The sequence below is a fragment of the Ammospiza nelsoni genome, chromosome 16, assembly GCF_027579445.1.
Source record: "Ammospiza nelsoni isolate bAmmNel1 chromosome 16, bAmmNel1.pri, whole genome shotgun sequence".
NCBI lineage: Eukaryota > Metazoa > Chordata > Aves > Passeriformes > Passerellidae > Ammospiza > Ammospiza nelsoni.
Window position 1 is genome coordinate 2930105 of NC_080648.1, and position 18853 is coordinate 2948957.

Genomic DNA, 18853 nt, shown 5'->3' on the forward strand with positions numbered 1-18853 from the left:
ACCCTGGGGGACAGGACACAGCCCCAGTGGGGCAGGACATCCCCCAGGCTGGGCAGGACACTGCCACAGTAGGAAAGGGCATGTCCCCAGCAGGTGAGGATATGTCCCCAGGGTGTCAGAATGTGTCCCCAATGGGACAGGATGTGTCCCCAGTGGGTCAGGCTGTGTCCCCAGAGGGGTGAGGATGTGTCCCCAGGGTGTCAGGACTCATCCCCAGCAGGGCAGGACAGGTCTCCAGTTGGACAGGATGTCACCCCAGAGGGGTAGAACATGTCACCACTGGGCCATGACATGTCCCCATGGGCCAGAATATGTCCCCAGCATGGCAGGACGTGTCCCCAGCAGAGCAGGATGTGTCCCCAGCAGGACAGGGTGTGTCACCAGTGGGTCATGAGATGTCCCCAGCAAGGCAGGATACGTTCCCCGTGGGTCAAGATTTGTCTCCCATGGGTCATAACATGTTCCCAGAAGGGCAGGACATGACCCCAGGAGGGCAGAATGTGTCCCCAGAAGGGCAGAATGTGTCCCCAGAGGGGTAGAATGTGTCCCCAGCAGGGCAGGACATGTCCCCACAGGGTAGGACTCATTCCCAGCTGGGCTGGACAAGTTTCCAGTTGGGCAGAACAAATCTCCAGTGGGGCGGGACACGTCCCCTGTGGGTCAGGATGTGTCCCCAGCAGGGCAGGATGTGTCCCAATGGGGGAGGACATGTCCCAGTGGGTTGGGACAGGTCTCCAGTGCATCAGGACGTACTCCCAATGGGTCAGAATGTCTCCAGTGGGTCGGGACAGGTCCCCAGCAGGGCAGAACCTGTCCCTGGTGTGTCAGGACCTGTCCCTGGTGCCTCAGGATGTGTCCCTGGTGGGTCAGGCTGTGTCCCCAGTGGGTCAGGTCATGTGCCAGCAGGGCAGGGCACGTCCCCAGCAGGGCAGAACCTGTCCCTGGTGCATCAGGACGTGTCCCTGGTGTGTCTGGCTGTGACCCCAGTGGGTCAGGTCATGTTCCAGCACAGCAGGGCACATCCCCAGCAGGGCAGAACCTGTCCCTGGTGTGTCAGGATGTGTTCCCAGTGGGGACGTGTCCCCAGCAGGACAGGACATGTCCCCAACGGAGCAGGACACATCCCCAGCAGGGCAGGACATGTCCCCAGCAGGACAGAACCTGTCCCTGGTGTGTCAGGATGTGTCCCCAGTGGGCCAGGTCATGTCCCAGCTGGGCAAGATGTGCCCCCAGCAGGACAGGACACATTCCGAGCAGGGCAGGACACGTTCCCAGCAGGACAGAACCTGTGCCCAGCAGCAGGGTCCATCTGTCCATGCCCAGGGCCAGCCCCAGGGTGGTGTCACACTGGCGCAGGCGATGGGGCCACCCGCACATGGAGCCCGGCTGGCACCCGCACACCGAGCACGGAGGGGAATTTGCTCCTCACCATCCATGGGGACGGGAATTACCGAGGCTGCCGGAGTCTCCTGCCGGGGGCTCCCCCAAAATCCCCCTTCGGCAGGGCCGGGGCTCTGCCGTGCTCCTGCCAGCCGTGGGAAGTCACTCAGGCTCCGCTCGCTCACTTCTGAAGACCTCTTGATAAACATTTATAAACATTTGTAGTATTTTAAATTTCCCCTCAATAATTTATGAATAGTTATTTTATATACTTTAAAGAGGGTAATAATGTAAAATTTATAAGGCGGGAGCACTCAGAGTGGCAGCGCGGCGTCGCGGGGCTGCGAGCGGGAGGCGCTGCCTTCCCCGCCTCTCCCAGCCGAGCCTGATTGAAACTTTAAAGGCTGGAAAACGGGACACGGCGGGGACACCGAGGGGACAACGTGAGCCTGGGGACGCGGGGACGCGGCCGGGAGGGCGGGGTGGCGGCCCCGAGGCCGGGATGGGATGCGGGGACGGAGGGATGAGAGGGGGGAGAGCAGGGAGAAGGGATGAGGAGGAGGAGGGAGGGAGGAGGGATGTGTGCGAGGGAGCGATAACCGCGGCGGGAGCGAGGGATGGGGAGAGGAGGGATGGAGGGAGCAGCAGGGAGGGGCCAGGAGCAGCTGGGAGCCAGAGATAAAGAGGGAGGAGAAGGGAGACGGCACCGGGAGCAGGAAGGTGTCAGGAGATGGATGGATGGATGATGGATGGATGATGGATGGATGGATGGATGGATGGATGGATGGATGGATGATGGATGAATGGATGGATGGATGGATGGATGGGTGGATGGATGGATGGATGGATGATGGATGAATGGATGGATGGATGGATGGATGGATGGATGGATGATGGATGGATGGATGGATGGATGGATGGATGGATGGATGATGGATGAATGGATGGATGGATGGATGGATGGATGGATGAGCAGAGCAGGGAATGAGGAGGGATGTGGAGAGGTGTCCACAGGTCTGTGGGGGAATGAGCAGCGTGCCCAGCATGGCGTGGGTGGGGGCCAAGCAAGGTTTGGGGTCCAGGGGTGCAGGAAGGGGTGAGAAGTGCCTGGAGCCACAGGGATGGGGAGAAGCAGATTTGGGATCATGCCAGGGAGCTCCACAGAGCATGGGCTGGGACTCACACGTGCCAGGCACGAGGGATGGCACGGGAAGGGGGCATCATCTGGGCACATGGGGAGGGGCTGGGAGGGCAAGGGGCTGTGAGAGGGCACACGAGGGTGGGCCTGAGAGGGGAGAGAGTGCAGGGCCTGGGAGGGGAAGACTGTGCAGGGCTGAGTGAGTGTGCAAGTTGTGCAGGGCCAGAGGGGCGTTCACAGTGAGTGTGAGCGGGGGGGAGTGCCTGTGCAGGGATGAGTGTGAGCAGGGTGGGAGTGCTCGTGCCGGGATGAGAGTGAGCAGGGTGGGAATGCTCATAGAGGGATGAGTGTGAGCAGAGTGGAAGTGCAGGGATGAGTGTGAGCAGGGTAGGAGTGCTCACAGAGGGATGAATGTGAGCAGCTGGATTTGCTCATGCAGGGGTGAGTGTGAACAGGGTGGGAATATTTGTTCAGGGATGAGTGTGAGCAGGGTGTGAATGCTCATGTAGGGATGAGTGTGAGCAGCTGGATTTGCTCATGCAGAGATCAGTGTGAGCAGGGTGGGAGAGCCCGTGCAGGGTTGGTGTTCACGTGCTGAGCGTGAAGGGGGTGCAGGTGCACATGCAGGGCACCAGTGCAGGTGCACCTCCAGGCAAGGCAGTGCCTGTGTGCTGCACAAAGGTGCCACCCTGTGCCCCGACATCCCCACACCAAGGAATCAGCTGGGCACAGCCTGGCACTGGCCTCCCAAGGGGGTGAAGGGGCAGAATCCCAAGCTGAGCTCCCACGGGCTGCCCTGAACCCCCCCAGTGCAGGGCCTGGCTCCAGGACAGAGCCCCAAATCCTGCCCGAATTCCCATCTCAAGTGCTCAGATGGAGAGAGGGTTTCACCATGCCATGGGGTGATGCCATCTCCCAGGCTATCAATAGCGCTGCCTTTATGTTATGTTATAAAATGTTATTTTGGGAGCTCCAGGGAGGGTGTCAGGGAGAAAGGGACACACAGGTGGGGCAGTGCAGGACCACGGGGATGTGAGAGCAGCCATGGGAATGAGATCACGGGAGGTGTGTGGGGTGGGAATGCGGAGGGTGAGAGTGCCCTGGGCAAGGTGTGAGGGTGGTCAGGGAGCAGGGGGTGCTGCAGGGTGTGAGTGCTTGTGCAAGGTGTGCAAGGTCAGCCTGCAGCGTGCAGGACAGGCCTGTGCACGCAGCTGACAAAGCACAGGAGGGACAAGAGAGGATCTGTCCCCAGCTGGGACAGCGATGCCACCGCATTGGTGCACAAGCAGAAGCACACAGAGCAGGGGAGGGCTCTCCTGTGTGACCTGGAAAGGGGAAAATGCTGCAGCCCTGTCACAGAGGGATGATTTCCCTCTCTGGATGATAATTCCCAGCGTTTGGGGCTGTCAGTTCCTGGTTAGCAGCTCCCCCTCCGCGGAGCTGCTCCGCGCAGTTGACACCGCAATTGTTTTCTGAAGAGAACACGCGACTCTCTTCTTATGTATTCCCTTTCCCGGTGTTTGTATTTGCTTCAAAGTCTCCTCATCACCCTGTTTGGTGACAAAAACTCATGTCTGGAGATCAGGGTAATGTGTTGCTTTTCAAAGCTCGGGGAGGAGGGGGTTGGCAGACATGGGTTTGCTGCATTATTTACATCCCTGCGGCACCCTGTCTGCCTGGCAGCCCCCCCTCGGGCTGCTGGGACCCCTCTGTGACTGCTGGGACCCCCACCCTGACAGCTGGGACCCCCATTCTGGCAGCTGGGACCCCATCCTGACATCTGAGACCCCCCATTCTGACAGCTGGGACTCCCATCATGGCAGCTAAGACCCCCACCCTGACAGCTGGGACCCCTCTGTGACAGCTGGGACCCCTCTGTGACAATTGGGACCCCATCCTGACACCTGGGACCCCCACCCTGACAGCTGGGACCCCCACCCTGACAGTTAGGACCCCCATCCTGACCACTGACACCCCTCCAAGTACTCAGCACCCCACAGTGTGCTATGGGGTGTTTGGGGCACCCTGGCACAACCAGGATGAGTGCTGGGGATGCCAGGGTGAAGAAGCCCCCCTGGGCAGGATTTGGAGCACTTGCACCCTCCCAGCCTTGGTGTCACTGTGTCACACGGGGTATGTGGCACAAGGAATGACCTGCACTCGTTGTCACCTTGGCTGGTGGCCTGTCCCCTCCATTGGAGACACCAAGCACACCCAGGGTGGACAGGGACTCCCTCACTGAGGCGTGGGCGCTGCCAGGTGTGCTGGCACAGCCCCCCCTCCTCCGTGTGCTCAGTGCCACGAGCACAGGCAGTTCTCTATCTAATTGATCAATTAATTATCTCCAGCATTCAGCTGCATATTGGTTTTAGATGAAGGGAGAGGCTAACAAGAGGATTAGGCATGTGAGGCTTCAAGGGAGGCAGCGAGACGTGGGAGGGAGGAAGGGAGAGAGATGGGAGACAGGGAAACACGGGATGAGAACTCTCATGGGGAAAAGGATGGGGCTGGGAGCTGGGATTGGCACCGTGGGCACAGCTGCAGTGATGAGGAACTGAGCAGAAATGAAGATGCTAAGGCAGGGGATGCTCCAGAAATGCTGATGCTGACACCAGAGGATGCTCCAGAAATGCTGAGGCAAGGGGATGCTCTAGGAGGGAAGGATTGAGGCAGGAGGACGCTCCAAAAATGGTGACACTGAGGCAGAGGATGCTCCAGAACTGCCATGCCAAGGCAGGAGGATGCTCCGGAAGGGATAACCTGAGGCAGAGGATGTTCCAGAAGGGATTTGCTGAGGCAGTGGATGCTCCAGAAAGGATAACCTGAGGCAGTGGATGCTCCAGAAGGGATTTGCTGGGGCAGGAGGACGCTCCAGGAATGGTGGGAGGATGATGCTGTGCCCCGGAATCACTCGGGGTGCCCAGTGCCCACCATGACCTGCAGCCCCAGCCGTGCTCAGCCTGTCTCCAGCCCCTTCCACCCTGCCCAGGACGGCTGGGGACAGGCAGGGGACACTCCCGAGCCCCTGCACACTCACGGGCAGCGCCCTGCACCTCCTGGAACCCCCAGCCTGCCGGGCTCAGGCACACCCAGGCATCTTCCCAGCGACGTTCAGGAGAAGGGACAGCACCAGTGTCACCCGCAGCCCCCATCCCTGGCGGTGCCGAGCCCCCGGGCATGGCCCCGGGAGGTGGCCGCGGGTGTCAGCCACCGGCCTGGCAGCGGCTCATTAGCGCCACAGGCTGTCACTCAGGCTGCAGCCAGCCCCGGGGGCACCCCCAGCGCCGCAGGGACCCCTGGCAGCGGAGGGCAGAGCCTGTGCACCCCTGGGGACAGCGGGGGGACAGCGGGAACGCTGCACGGCGTCACCCGGCCACCCCCAGGCAGGGGGGCAGAGGGGACATCGCGATCCGCGGCCCCCTCCTGTCACCCCACGAGCAGCGCAGCCCGGAGCGGTGTCAGGCGCTGGTGGCAGCTGTCAGCACGGGAGGTGACAGCCCGATAATGACCGCGGGATGGCTCCGACGCAGGGGAGGGACAATGGGTGACATTCCCGCAGCCCATCGTGCTGCCACCCGCTCCTTGGGGCCCTGTCAGCCCCGCGGTGCCCCCGGGACCCTCCGCAGCACCATCACCCCACGGCTCCGTGTGGCACAAGCGCTCGGTGGTCACACAGGGAGAGAGGTGGGCACGGGCACCCCTGGAATTCAGCCTGCATCATAAAATCACAGAATCCCACAGCGGCTCGGTCTGGAAAGGACCCCAAAGCCCATCCCATTCCACCCCTGCCACGGGCAGGGCCCTTCCCACCATGGTTGGCTCAGAGCTCCAACCAGGCCATGTCTGTGCAACACCCACACATCTTCTGGGGGATGGGGGCACTCGGGGAACACCCCCGGGGCTCGAACACCCCTCACCCCCGGGATGCTCAGCATGGGAGCTGCATGTGGGCACTGACAGCCCATCCCCTGCACAGCCACCACCTCCCCGGACACAGCTCTGGGAGCAAGGAGCATCTCAGCACATCCCGGATTGTGCCAGCTGGGAATTCTGGCGTGTCCCAGCTGAGCTCCGGCTGATCCTGGCACAGCACAGCCCCATCCACCAGGCTGTGCAGCCACGGTGTCACACAGCACGGCAGGAGCGGCAGGGAGGCGAGCCGGGCTGTGCCGTGACACCGCCAAAAAGGAGCAGGATGGGGACAGGGACAACGCCAGGCCAGGCTGCGGTTACCGTGGGTCGGCTGCCTGGCTGGCTGTGACAAGGCCGCGGTGACAGCGGCGCTGTGACAGCGCTGCTCGTGTCCCCGGGGCAGGCAGCATCTCCTCGTTAGGAGCGCTCGGGCCGCCCGCAGCCGCTGCCGCCGCTCTCTGCCCGTAATTAAACACCCAAGGACCTTCGCCGGCTGCCGGAGACGCCGCAGCAAATGAACGGTGAGCGCCAGATCAGAGCCCGGCTCGGCAGCCCCGCAAATCCCTTTAATGAGGCGTTTAGGCAGGGCCGGCAGGGTGCCCGCTGCCCGGGTGGGCTGGCACGGCGGGGATGGCACCTCGGCCAGCCTGGGGACAGCGACACCGAGCTGGCCAGGGCCTGGGGACAGCGACACCGAGCTCCTGCCGGGCCAGGAGCCGCGGGGCATCATCCCTCAGGCACCCCGGCAGTCAGGCCTTGTTGGAGGGCGGCTCCAGCTTCTCCCACATCACCCTGTGCACCCACAAAATGTCCCAAAGTATGTGGGAGCAACGCTGTGAGTGGCACCAGGACCACGCTCCTGCAGGGACATGGGGTCACGGGGAGTGGGGAGAGGATGGTGGCACTGGGACCAGGCTCCTGCAGGGACACAGAGCCCCAGGGAGTGGGGACAGGGCTGGTGACACTGGGAGCAGGTTCCTGCAGGGACAGGGGGTCCAAGGGAGTGGGGAGAGGATGGTGGCACTGGGACCAGGCTCCTCCAGGCACAGGGTGTCCCAGGGACACACAGCAAGCCCAGCCCAGCCCAGCAGGGAGGTTGATCCCCTCCATTGTAATATCAAAAGTGGAAAAGCCCAGATGAGTGACGGGGCCATGTGGCTGGGGATGGATGGTGACACGGCACGCGATGTCACCACTCAGATTTGTGCCAAATGGAGCTGTTTGCTCCAAGTTCCCCCACACAAGGAGAAGCCAGGGCTGGCACAAGGAGCAGAAGATGGATGGTGGTGCTCAGGGCCCGGAGGGAGGGGGTTTCCTGCCCTGACAGATGTTGTTTGGAACAACAACACCTCCCTCTCCTCACCTTCAGGTTTGGTAGGTGCAGATGTAGTAGGGGAACTGGGAGAGTGCTAAGATTCCATCCAGGCGTGCTGAGCACCAGGGATTGGGGCTTATCTAAGAGAGCCTGATAGCCCTGTCCCCCTTCTGGGACCAAAGTGTCCCCAAGGTCCTCCCTGACAGGGTCCAGGTGGATCAGGAAACAGGGGCACATCCCATCTGCACTCTCACTGAGCTGACTGTGTCCCCAGCTCCTCTGCACTGTCCCAGCATGTCCCAGCTCCAGGGGTTATCCCCAGTGTCCCTGTGTGCCTCTGGAGAGGGGGATTTATCCCTGGTGTCCTGGGTGAGGCCGTCCAGGGCCATTTATCCCTGGTGTCCCCAGCTGTCCCCACTCAAGGCATTGATCCCTGCTGTCCCTGGCTGTCCCTGCCATGGGACATCGATCCCTGGGCTCCCTGATCTCGGGGTTATTCTCCACATCCCTGTGCCAGGTGTTGATCTCCAGTGTCCGTGGCATTCGGGGATTCTCTGCCCCATCCAGCTGGCCATGCCCAGCCCTGCTCCATCTCCATGTCCTCTGGCCACCCCATGGCTGTGACATTGTCCCCATTCCAGCTGGGGAGTTCCCAGCTGGCCGAGTACCCATTCCCAGCAAAACCAGAGGGAAGGGACCCAGAGGATCAGGGAATTCAGGTCAAACTCAGCCATCACAGGAAGCAAAGCAGGGATGCCACACAGGAGAGCAGCAACATTTTCCAACCTGCCGATCCCAGCGTGGCTCGTTCCGAGCTGACCTTAATCCCAGGCTAGCACAGCCAGCGCCTGGCACCTCCTGGTGGCATTTGGGACACGTGTGACAGCCAGGCAGCGCCGGGAGCCGGGGGTGGCCGCTCCCTCCTCCAGGAGAGGGCAGCGGGCAGAGGCGGGGGCCGGCAGCATCCACCTCATGCCTTTTAATAAAACATGAATTAGGTGCCAAGGCGTATTAGATTCACTTCCCCGGTGACAGAAAATCAAAGGCTTCTCCCATCTTTTCTAGAGGCGCGTTCCTGATTGATCTGGAAGAAGCAGCTCAGTGCGAGGGAAGGAGTCTATACACACCGAAACAGCTCTTTAATTTCTTAATTTAATATCTGACACGTAAAGATTCTCATTAAGCCAGTCAATGAAGCCTGGAAATACAATTTTCGTGCAAACTGTCGTTATCATAACTTACACGAAACTTCAGCTGGTGCCCTGTGAGCGGTGTGATTAAAACCATTCATCTTCCCTGGCAGCCGCCCGCTCCCGCACCCCCGGGCCGGCCCCCGCCCCGTGCCCACCCTGGTGCCCCCACAGCGATGGGCACCCCCCGATGGATCCTGCGGGGTGCGGGCAGCGCTGCCTGGACCGGCAGGGAAGGACCATGGGCAGCTCCCACCGGGCGCAGCATCCCCGAGCCAGGGAATCTCCCCCATCGAGGCATGCGCGGGAGGGAGAGTTTCCCAAAGACGCTAATTAGGCAAATTAATTCCTATTGAGTCGCAGCTCTTCGCTGCCTTAAAAGAGGGGAGAAAAAAAATAAAATACAGAAGCTACTTATTTCAGTGCTGATTAAATCCCAAATATTGAGACACGGATTAGAAGTGAGAGTGTTCCGTGGGAGGTGACCCCACAGGAGAACCGGTGCCCACCTGGCACAGAGCTCTGAGGCTGGCATGGGGACCTGAGCCCTTCTTCTCCTGCTCATTCCTCACGTCCCCTGGTGCTGCCAGTGCTGGGCAGGGACTGTGTTTGGTGGGCTCCTTCCTCCTCCACGAACTGAGGAAGAGTATGGTGAAGCCATGTGGGCACAGGATACCAGCCTGGCACAGGGCTGAGCCTCGGGGTGCCCTCAGGAACTGCCATGAGAGAGATCTGGGCAGGGTCCCATCCTCAGCAGGGCCTGAGAGCGGATTCATAATTTTCCATCCTCCTCCCCTGATCCCGCCCTGTGGAACATTTCAGCTCCAAGGAAACTCCAGAAATCTCCCAGCAGCTGCAAATCTGTTCAGGACACCAGGTTAGGAAAGAAAAGCCACCCCAGGGGCTCTGCAAAGGCTGCTGGATCTGTGTCACTGCAGGGGGAGCAGTGAAGTCACACAGAATCCCAGAATTATTTGGTTTGGGTTGGAAGGCACCTCAAAGTTCATCTCCTTCCATGGGCAGGGACACTTCCCACCATCCCAGGCTGCTCCAAACCCCATCCAGCCTGGCCTTGGGCACTGCCAGGGATGCAGGGGCAGCCACAGCTGCTCTGGGCACCCTGTGCCAGGGCCTGCCCACCTCAGGGATTCCTGTGCCAGCTGCTGGCGTCCATCAGAGCTGGTGATAGCATTGGGGAAAGGGACTCCATGGGCTGTGCAGTCCTTGGGGCTCTGCCAGCAGCCCAGTGCACTCCATGAGGTGCTGCCTGAGGCTGTTGGCTGTCCCCAAGCCCAGGCCTCCTGCTGGGGAGGGGACACATTCCAGGTGGATTCCCCAGGGTCCAGCTGCCATGTCTGGAAACCAAAGGATGCTCCAGTGAGATGAAGAACAGGAAGGGCCTCAAGCACCAGGATGGTGCTTGCCCCCTTGCCCATGGCACAGGATGGGGTGGGCACAGAAACCACCTGAAGGTGTCCAGCTCTGCTCCCCAGGATGCCAGAGCTCCGTGCAGCTCCAGGCCAGAGGGAGGAGGACGAGTGGGCCCCAGCAGGGTCACCCAGCCCTGCCTCTTTGAGCAACTGTGACTCCAACCTGTCAGGATCTCTGCTGCTCAGAGTGACCTCAAGGTAAGTTAGAAAGTCTCTTTTCCCAGCCCGGTGCTCAAAGGAGTTGGAGCTCTTCAGTTCTCGGTCTCAAGGTCTTATTGTGTCTCATCTATAAAAAATTTTCTCCTGCCCTGCCGAGGTCCACCCAGCAGGACAGTTCCAGGCACTCTGCCTGTCCCCAGGGCAGTGTTATGCCTTTATACTAAAAACTACATTTACAATGTTTAGAATCACTTTCCAATACCTATCACCTATGTTAGACAGTGAGCTTCTACTCTAAACCAATCTGTAAGTGCCAACATCACAGCAGAAGATGGAGGCCAAGAAGAAGAAGGAGAAAGGCTGGACATGCCCAGTTCCCTCCATCTTGCCTTCTGAATCCCCAAAATCTACTTTTCCACCCTGTGATAACTTCATTCTACCTTATTTACCATGGCTTGCAGATCATCATCTAAGGTTGCTAACTTGATCCACGGGTCATAATCAAACCCACAGGGGCATTTTGGGCTCTGTGCCAGGGTCTCTGAGCCCCCTGGCAGGGTCTGGGCTGCTCAGGACAGCCAGAGGGATGTGCTGGGTTCCCACACCAACCCCTCGTTAGGGACCAAACCCACACCCAGCTCACCCTGCACCCGAGGGGCACCTGGTGGGTGTGCCAGGGGCTCTGTAGGGCACGGTGCCCGCTCTTGCTGCTGCCAGAGCCCTTCCCCGGTGCCCCTCCCGCGCGTTATCGCAGCCGTCGGAGCTGGCAGCTCCTGCCAGCGCTTCGCTGCCTGACGTCGGCGCGGCTCGGAGGCGCGCGTGGCGTGTTTGATGTCAGGATTACCGGCTGGCTGTATTGTAAATGCTAAAATGAAATAAGAAGATTAGAGAAGAAAAGCGCCGCTCCGCAGCGCGCCTGCCGATTGCCTCCCGAGGGCGGGGGGGGGACCCGGCCCGCTGGCAGCCAGCCCTGCCAGGAAAGGGTTAAACGGGGCCAAGCTGCTCCAGAGGCGCTGGGGCTGCTGCCACCGAGCCGGGGGAGAGGTGGATGGAGCTCTTCCCTCTCCCAGGGTGCTGGGATTCTCTGGCTCACGTGAGTATTGATGCTGTCACCCCAGGTGGGTCCTGGCAGCCCCCAGCCCTGCGTCCCCTGGAGCAGAGCAGGATGGGGTCACCTGGGCTTGGGCGGGGTCACCTGGGCTTGGGTGGGGTCACCTGGGCTTGGGTGGGTGTCTGCAGCCTGGCTGGGGAGCTCTGCATCCCTTCCCACCCTGCTGCATCCCTGCCCAGGAATGAGGGCACGGCTGCTTCCCAGCCCTGGGAGCTGGTACGAGGGGTTGGAGTCGCAGTGACTCAAAGAGGCAGGGCTGGGTGACCTTGCTGGAGCCCACTTGTCCTTCTCGCTCTGGCCTGGAGCTGCACGGAGCTCTGGCATCCTGGGGAGCAGGGCTGGACACCTTTAGGTGCTCCCAGTGCCACCCCATCCTGTGGGGGAAGAGGCTTGTGCAGCCTCAGAGGGGGTGAGGACCCTCTGCAGGTCCTGTTGGGGGAATCTGGGGCTTTCAAAGGGCATCATGGTGCTCTCTTCTCCCTCAGAGAGCCCAGACCCAGCTGGGAATGGGACTGAGGATCAGGAATGTGGGAAACCCCACACCCCTCCTGCACCTCCTGCTCCCCCCACAAGCCTCCATCATGATCCTGCAGGGAAAGAGAGACAGAGGGAGGGAAGGAGGGAGAGCTGGCATGGGTCAGGCCCTGATGAGCCTCTCTCCATCTCCTGCTGACAGCACAGTGCCCCAGGCACCTCTGCTGGCACCCCAGGGCCCAGATCCACGCACGCCAGGCTCTCCGTGGGCAGCAGGGCAGGGGATTCCAGCAGCACCATGATTGGTCTTTGTTCTGAGCTGTGCCCTTGGCCTCAGCCTGGCAGAGCTGTGGGCTGTCCTGCTGGGCCCAGCGCTGGAGGAGGAAGAGGAGGAAGATGAGCTGGAAGCCACACCAGGATTTTCCCTGCATTTTTTGCACTGGTCCTGCAGCAGCGAGTGGGGCACAGGACTCAGCCTCACACACAATCCCACATCCCTGCTGGCAGGACAAACCCTGGCCTCGCAGCTCCTCCCAGTACAGCAGAACATGACCTCACCCAGCTGGGGCCGGCTCATCCCTCTGGGAATGCCCGGGGCTGGATACAGGGCCGGTGTGGGCAGCCAGGAGCATCCCAGGCTCTGCTCCATCCTTCACCTGCTCAGGGCATCCCGGCAGCCCTGGGGCAGGCAGGACAGCACGAAGGGAACCTTCCCTTCCCTTCCCTTCCCTTCCCTTCCCTTCCCTTCCCTTCCCTTCCCTTCCCTTCCCTTCCCTTCCCTTCCCTTCCCTTCCCTTCCCTTCCCTTCCCTTCCCTTCCCTTCCCTTCCCTTCCCTTCCCTTCCCTTCCCTCCCCTCCCCGGTTTCTGGCCCTGTGCCCGCTCCATCCCGGTACCTTCTCTCCCGCATCTGTTCCCAATCAAAGCCTCATTCCAGCCCTCGGGAGGTTTTCCTGCTCCTGCTAACGAAAGCTATTGTGTTCCCGATGTTTTCCCGAGCCCGGGAGCAGCGCTCGGGCCCAGCCGGTGCCAGCTCTGCTCACACACGTGCGGGGACAGCCTCGAGCGGGATCCTGCTCCTCTCCCTCTGCCGGGATGGGGGTGAATCCATCCCCAGGACGGGGCTGGAGCGGGGATATGGGGCTGGTACCCCCGGAGGAGGAGGAGGAGGAGGCTGCGGTTTTCACCCCTCTGCCCCTCGGCTTGGTGCCCGGGTAATGTCCTCACAGGGCTGCTGGGCAGGTGACACCATCACAGCACCCCCACCGCCCCAGGCCACCCTCACCCAGGGCGTGCAGACCGCACATCCCCCCGGATCTGCCAGGGATGGCCGGGGCTGCTCCGTCCCCTGCGGGACTCACCCCTCCCGTATCGCCGCGGGGCTTCTGTTGCTTCTGCGTGCCATTAATGAGCTTTAATTGCCTGTAAACACATCCCCGGCAGCGCCAGGGCTGCCTTGGGAGGGCGATGGAGTCGGGGAAAGGGAATGGGAAGAGGAAATCGTGGTAACTGTTGCTACGGCTGGAGCTGCCGTTCCCAAATGGGGCTGGGGCAGTGCCCACGCGGGGCCCTGGCATTGCCCAGCACCGGGCAGGGGGCACAGCACAGCCCCTGTGCCCGCCCTCTGTGCCACACGGGGCATCCCCCAGCCCCCAGCTGGGGTGTGACTGCATGTGGGGTGCAACAGGGGGGCTGGGGCAATGGGGAGGGGTCCCTGCCCTCCCCTTTTTGCGGTGTTTGGGGTCCCACAGAGGGTCTGACCCCTCCCTTTTCGCTGTGTTTGGGGTCCCAGGGAGGGTCTGTGGGGTTGGGGGTGGTGGGAAGGATCCCACCCTCACCCTCTGTGGGACAGCCCCCAGCGGGTCTGTAGGGTTGGGGACAGTGGGGAGGGGTCCCTGTCCTACTCCTCTGGCTGTGTTTGAGGTGCCACAGAGGGTCTGTAGGGCTGGGGACAGAGGCGAGGGGTCCCTGCCCTCCCCTTTTTGCTGTGTTTGAGGTCCCAGGGAGGGGCTGTGGGGCTGGGGGTGGTGGGAAGGATCCCACCCTCACCCTCTGGCTGTGTGGGACAGCCCCCAGTGGGTTTGTAGGGTTGGGGCAGTGGGGAGGGGTCCCTGTCGGACCCCTCTGGCTGTGTTTGGGGTCCCACAGAGGGTCTGTAGGGTTGGGGACACCGTGCAGGGGTGTCCCTCTGCTGTCCCCTCGCTGAACACACACACGTGGCACCGATGAAGCCTGCACAGGGGCTGGCTGTGCCAGGGGCAGGGGGCTGTAAATGCCATTTTCTAGCTCAGCGCCCTGTAACCCTCCCTGACGCCGGGGCTCCAGCACCACAAACAGCGCATTTGAATCACCCTGAGAGCTGCCTGCCCCCATCCCGGCACCCGGCCCTGCCCCCTGGCACAGGATGGGTGGCACTGGGTGTCCAGCGCTGCTCCCGAGGTGCGGGGACTGATGTCACACCGGGGGCGTCACTCGGGACACATCCCTCGGGGCGGGGGGGCGTGGGAGGTCTCCCGAGGTGCCCGGGGGACCTGGACAAGCCCGAGGAGGTTCAACAACACCAAGTGCTGGTGCTGCCCTGGGATGGGGACAGCCCCTGGGGTCAGTCCAGGCTGGGAGAAGGATCTGGGGGTGATGGGGGTGGGAGCTGGATCTGCCCCGACTCAGAACCCCCAGCCCTGGACTGATCCCACAGCAGGGCAAAGGGGATTCTGTCCCTGAGATGCCTTGTGAGGGCTGACCTAGAACAGAGACTAGACTGAGCTAAAGAATAAAGTAGGGATTTATTAAGAGGCCTCAAATAGATCCACTTTGGGCAGCACAACCCAAAATGGGCACAAAATGGATGACAGGTCATAGGGTCTCTCACTTTTATCAGTTCTGCTCCATTTGCATCTTGCAGTTCATTGTCCAATTACAGCTCCAGCCCATGCAGTCCCATCCTGCTTGTATTTCTCTCTTCAGTCCACGTTGTTTGTGCTCTTGGGCCTGAGATCTGGATCATTTGTCCTTGGTGCCCAGCTAGAAGCAGGAATTGTTTTGTCTCCCTGCTCTTGAAGAGAGCTCATCATCCCATAATGTGAAGCCCAGACCCACACACTAAAGCAGAGTAGAATCTGAAAAATATAAAAGCTGAAACTGAGGCATCACCTGTGTCCCTGTGCTCAGGTGATTTCCCACCTGCAGAGCTGCCCCAGCACAGGCAGGAGCTGGAGCTGCTGGGGCCAGGCCAGAGGAGGCTCCAGGATGATCCCAGGGATGGAGCAGCTCTGCTGGGAGGAAAGGCTGGCACAGCTGCCATTGTTCACCTGCACAGGAGAAGCTTTGGGGGGAGCTCAGGGTGGCCTTGCAGGGCCTGAAGGAGCCCCAGGAAACCTGGAGAGAGACAATTGACAAGGGATGGAGGGACAGGGCACAGGGAATGGCTCCCACTGCCAGAGGGCAGGGATGGATGGGATATTGGGAATGAGGAATTGTTCCCTGGGAGGGTGGGCAGGCCCTGGCACAGGGTGCCCAGAGCAGCTGTGGCTGCCCCTGCATCCCTGGCAGTGCCCAAGGCCAGGCTGGACATTGGGACAGTGGGAGGTGTCCCTGCGGTGCCAGGGCTGGGATGGGATGAGGTTTATCAGCTTTCAGCGCTGCAATCCGAGCAAGCCTCACCCTGAGGGCTGGGTGTGGGAGCAGCGGGAGCAGCGGCAGAGATAAATTCCTGCCACCAAGTTTCTTTCGCTGCTAATTTTCTGATTAGGCGCTGTCTGATGCGGAGCTTACTCCGAGGCGGGGTAATCTCGGTAAGCAGCAGCACAGAGGGGCAGAGCCCCGCACTCCGAGCCCGTCACTGCTCAGGGGCTGACAAGCGCCGGCAGCGCTGTGGAAATCCTGTCTGCGGATGAGCCGGGAGGATTCTCCCGCTATCCCCCTAAAGCCTGCGTGTCACCTAGTCCAATAAAAGGCATTATCGGCAAGGTGGGATTTGGTTCTGGCGTATCTCGGGCCTCCAGCCCAGCCCCGGCTCGGTGATTTGCATGAAAACGGGGGGGTTTGGGCACGGGGGGTGCCGGGTGCTGCCTCCAGGGATGCTGATGGGAGGGGAGCTCCCGCCCGTTTTCCATCCTGCGTTTTCACCGTTCCGTAGCCACCAGCCCTGCCCCTGGCTGGCTCCTGCCCTGAGAACAGCAGCAGCACCCAGCACTGGGTCTCAGCCCACCCATCTGCCTTCACTGGGGAGCTCGGGGGGCTCAGAGCATCTTTAGGGTGCCTCAGCTTCATCCTGCTCCATCCACCAGCTCAGAGTGGTCCTGCACAGGGTGACCACAGCCAGCTCTGGGGAGAGCATTCCCAGGCTGGGAGGAGTGTCTGGAAGGGCGTGCTGGGGTTATCCCCCCAGAATGAAGAGCTCAGGGTGCAGGATGTCACTCTGCGGTGGTCCTGGATCCTGCACCCGGTGGGAGATGCCACATTCCCAGGGACAGGGTGGGTATCATGGCACAGAAACCAGCTGTGCCCACATCCAAAGGGACAGCAGCCTGATTCCTGAGCTGGCAGAGGATTCTGTGCAGAATGAAGCTCTCAGGATGCAGGGTGTCACTCTGGGGTGGTCCATGTCCCCTGGATCCTGCACTCGGTGGGAGATGCCACATCCTCAGGGACAGGGCGGGTATCAAGGCACAGCAACCAGCTGTGCCCACACCCAAGAGGACAGCAGCCTGACGGGCAGGGGATTCCATGCAGAATGAAGCTCTCAGGGTGCAGAATGTCCCTCTAGACTTGTCCTGGCTGGTCCATGTCCCCTGGATCCTGCACCCCGCGGGAGATGCCACATCCCCAGGGACGGGGTGGGTTTCAAGGCACAGAAACCAGCTCTGCCCACACCTGAGGGGACACTAGCCTGACTCCTGAGCTGGCAGAGGATTCCATGCAGAATGAAGCTCTCAGGGTGCAAGATGTCACTCTGGGCTGGTCCTGGCTGTGCCATGTCCCCTGGATCCTGCACCCCGTGGGAGATGCCACATCCCTAGGGATGGGGTGGGTACCAGCTGGTTGCTCTGCCCACATCGAGGGGAGACCAGCCTAAATCCTGAGCCAACAGGGGATTCCATGCAGAATGAAGCTCTCAGGGTGCAGGGTGTCACTCTGGGCTGGTCCTGGCTGTGCCATGTCCCCTGGATCCTGCACCCCTGAGAGATGCCACATCCCCAGGGACAGGGTGGGTACCAGCTGGTTGCTGTGCCCACACCAGAGGGGACACCAGCCTGATTCCTGAGCTGGCAGGGGACTCCCTGCTGCCACCCAGCCTGTGCCAGCCCCAGGAGGAGGGCAGCAGGCACGGGCAGGCCTGGCAGTGGTGGGAGCACCCACGCCTGCTGCGCCCGGCTAATTTACTGTGTGACTGCGCGCCGCACCAGCCAATAACTTTGAAATGATGTGGAGATTTGCAGCCAAACCTTCTCATAAAGAGATTTAGGAGGGTGACAAAGATAATTAAACATCCTTCCCTGAGTATTGACTTGCAGCTGAAAGGGGAAAAAATAACTACATTTTTCACAGTCCTTTTAAATCATCCTGAGGCCCGGCTGGGCTCTGTGCAAATAAACCCTGGCCTGGCAGCCGTGGGGCTGTGGGTGCCAAATCCCTGCCTGCCAGCACAGGAATAACAACTGGGGGAGCAGGGAGGGAGCTTGGGGAGCCCAGGGTAGGCAGGGAGGGATGGACCCGGGCAAAGAAAATGGGGGACGTGAGCCTGGCTGTCCCCTGAGCAGCCCTGAGGAGGAGGATTCAGCAGAAACAAGGAGCAGGATGGGTGGGAGGGACAGGAAAGGAGGGACACAGGGTCACAGGACAGGGACAGGGGGAGGTGGCAGCTCTTGGAGGGCATGAAGGAGTGGCTCAGGAGATGGATCACAGCATGGCTGGGGTTGGAGGAGACCTTAAAGCCCATCTCAGCCCAGCCCTCCAATGGATGGATGGAGTCCCATCATCCACGGGGCCTTCTGAGGCACCTGCAGTGGGACAGAGCTGCTGTGGGACCCCTCCTGTGCACTGCCCACCACCAGGGCTCTGAGGGCACAGCTGAAGCCAAACCTCATTCCCATGGATGGCCAGGAGAGCCCCACCCACCCTTCCATGTCCTCGTGGGCAGTGCCAGCCCCTGGAATGTGCCTGGCAGCCTCCCGCCACACCCCCGTGCTGTGCCAGGTGTGCCACCGAGCTCTGCCCGCTGGGACCCAGCTGGGATGGGCACCCCAGGCCGGGCACCCTGGCAGGGCTGGGAACCCCAAGTGTGCAGGGTCCCAGCTCCAAGGACTCTGGGGGGTGACCCCACACACACAGAGACTTTCCCTGATCCCCAAAACTCCCCGAGTGCCAACAAAAAGCTCCGTGTTAGAGCTGGGGGCCCCGGGCACAGGATGTCCCTGCTGTCCCTGCTCTGTCCCCGCTCTGTCCCTGCTTTGTTCCCACTCTGTCCCTTCTGTCCCCACTCTGTCCCCGCTGTCCCCGCTGTCCCCGCTCTGTCCTCGCTCTGTCCCCGCTCTGTCTCTGCTCTGTCCCCGTTCTGTCCCCGCTCTGGGGGGCTCGGGGTGCCCGGGATTGAGGGGTTGGGCTGCCGGGAGCAGCAGGGATGCAATGGCAGCACAAGGAAGAGGAGGAAAATTCCGGGGGATTTCCACTCTATCCTCTGTTTAAGGGTGATATTTCCGGACAGAGTCCCCCCTCAGCCGAGGGGTGACATCAGAGCGGGACAGGGG